The sequence below is a fragment of the Haliotis rubra genome, unplaced genomic scaffold (genome assembly GCF_003918875.1).
Source record: "Haliotis rubra isolate DU_JTF1 unplaced genomic scaffold, ASM391887v1 Scf96, whole genome shotgun sequence".
In the NCBI taxonomy this organism is placed as follows: domain Eukaryota; kingdom Metazoa; phylum Mollusca; class Gastropoda; order Lepetellida; family Haliotidae; genus Haliotis; species Haliotis rubra.
Window position 1 is genome coordinate 1,999,181 of NW_025767701.1, and position 3,050 is coordinate 2,002,230.

The window sequence follows — 3,050 nt, forward strand, 5'->3', positions numbered from 1 at the left end:
GATTATTCTTCAATGGATGTTAATGGTATGAATGAAACCATCAAAGAGATAAACTCAGATATATTTTTCTCTTCGGGGAACGTTGATAATAACACTGAAAACCTTACATCCTTGTTATTGAATATCATGAATGAACATATTCCAAATAAAACTGTAACAATTAGAACCAAAGATCCCGCGTGGATGAATAACGAAATCCGATCCTTAATAAGATAACGAAATCGTGTTCATAAGATTGCAAAAAACAGAAACCTTCCTAAAGATTGGACTAAGTTCAGAACACTTCGGAACAAAGTAATAGCAACAGTTAGAAATGCAAAACGTGCTTTTGATGCAAGAGTTGATGAATCTATAAATAACACTCATGGTACTCAAATGTGGTGGCGATTAGTTAAGAATTATGTTAAAACAAATTCGATAAAATCGTCCTTTCCATCAATTGTCAGCAATAACATAGTTTATGACAATGAACAAGATATTGCTGATGTACTCAACTCATTTTTCTCAGAACAATCCCAAGTTGCTGACCCTAACGCCGATCTGACTGATTTCGCACCGCGTGAAATCGATCATCCTATGTCATCTATCACAATAAGTAATGTAGATGTTCGCGATATTCTTCTGAGTCTAGATACATCGAAAGCCACGGGGCCTGATGGCATTGGAAACATCATACTGAAACTAACTGCAACCTCTTTAACCCCGTTGTTAGCTAAGTTGTTCAACATCTCCCTTCGTAATAAAACGTATCCTACTTCTTGGAAACTAGCTTCGGTGATTCCGCTTCATAAGAAAAGGTGATGAACACGATTGCTCAAACTATAGACCTGTAGCGTTAACAAGCTGTCGCTAAAGTTTTTGAAAAATGCATTTTTAAATACGTCTTCAACTTCCTCAGGGATAACAATATTTCATCAAACTTACAATCTGGATTTATGCCTGGTGATTCTACAGTAAATCAACTAACTTATCTCTATAATTTTATCGCAAGTGCCGTAGACCAAGGAAAGGAAATCAGAGCGGTATTCTGCGATGTAAGTAAAGCCTTTGACAAAGTTTGGCACAAAGGTATTATTCATAAACTTTATGCTTATGGTATACAGGGAGAACTTTTGGAGTGGTTTGTAAGTTATTTAGATAGTAGAATGCAGAAAGTGGTAATAAATGGATATAGTTCAGGTATCAAATCTGTGGAAGCTGGTGTACCCCAGGGTTCCGTATTAGGACCACTTCTGTTTATCATTTATATTAATGACATTGTAGATGGTATAGACAGTAACATTCGCCTTTTTTGCTGATGATACATCAATATATGCTATAATAGATGATCATATTACAGCAGCCGCAATTATAAACAATGATTTGGCAAAATTTCAGACTGGGCCAGAAAGTGGCAGGTAAGTTTTAATCCTAGTAAGACTGAGAGTATAACATTCACTCGTAAAACGAAAAAATTATGCCAGGCCGAACTTGCTAATGAATGGCGAGACTATTAAAGAAGTTGATAACCATAAACACTTAGGTATAACACTTCAAAGCGATTGTTCTTGGAAAGTTCATATAGGTGACATGGTAAAGAAAAATAAGTCCAATGATCAATTGTCTGAGAAGTTTGAAATATCGTTTATCTCGGAAAACGCTAAATACTTCATATAACTCCTTTATCTTACCACTTTTTGATTACTGCGGTCATATATATGGGATAATTGTACGATTGAACAGGCGATTTTACTGGAAAATTTACACTTAGACGCATTAAGAACTATATGCGGTGCGGTTCGTGGCACCAGTCATGATAAAATATACAAGGAAAACCAATTACAGCACACTGAAACAAAGACGATATCGCTCTAAACTTATAACTTTCTATAAAATGTATCATCGTCTGACTCCTGATTATCTGAATGATCTTGTACCAGGTAGAGTATTTCAACAAAGCAACTATAATCTTAGATATAGTACTTCCATTCAAACTATTAACTGTAGAACACAAAGATATTCACAATCATTCTTACCGAGCGCGATTATGTCGTGGAATTCATTGCCCGATGGAGCTGTTAACGCTATTTCTGTGAGGCAGTTTAAAACCATGATAAATCCAACAGAAACTGACAACTACTTTGATTTAAATTTTGGGACTAGATTTTGTCAAATCATCCATTGTCGCCTCAAGCTCGGCTGTAGTGATCTGAACGCAGACAGATATAATCGACATATATCAGAAACAGCTAGTGTTCATGTGGTCATTATATCTGCGAGGTACTCGAAGACGTCATTCACTCTTTGTAAAATACATGTCGGAATCTTCAAAATCAAATCCTGATTACCCACGTCCCCACCCCAAGCCGTTATTTAAGAACAACTAGAGGTGTATGAACTGGTGTAATGAGTTGTTCATGTCACAATTTGTTGAGTTATCCAATGCGTCGTTACCGTATAAGGTAGTTTTCACATCGTATCTGTAACGGGTTGGGGGTGGGGGACGTGGTAATCAGGATATGTTTTATGTCCCATCCCAACCGTCAGTTTTGAAGATATATGTAAAAACGGATTAAAAGAAAATTCTAACAAATAAATAAAAGTCAGTGAATCTTTACTCGCTGTTTTATTTATTTTACAGATGACAATAGCAATTCAAAGATAGGCAACTGCAAGGGTGAATGAACTTTATAGTTTCTCGACTTGTCCGTTATGACAGGTCCAGAGTACTGCGAATCTATTATTCCTATAAACTTCCAAATTTTCACTTTAACAAGGTAACTTCTGTGCGCAAAGCAGAAAAGGAGAATGCAGCTATGTAGTTGTTAGTAATTCAAATATAAAACTCTAGTAATGCAGAATTTCCTAAAATAAATCTCAGCCCAAAAAGCACTACAACACGTTGTGAGTCTGTTGTCTTTCTAACTGCTTTAGAACGAGAGTATGCTATATGACGTCATCGTACTTCCGGTAATGCATAGCAGAAGACGCCGAACGTTAGAGCGAGGAAAGAATGCGATCTAACATCCAAATAGACGTGACATTAAATTAAACGGATATAGTTTACAAGT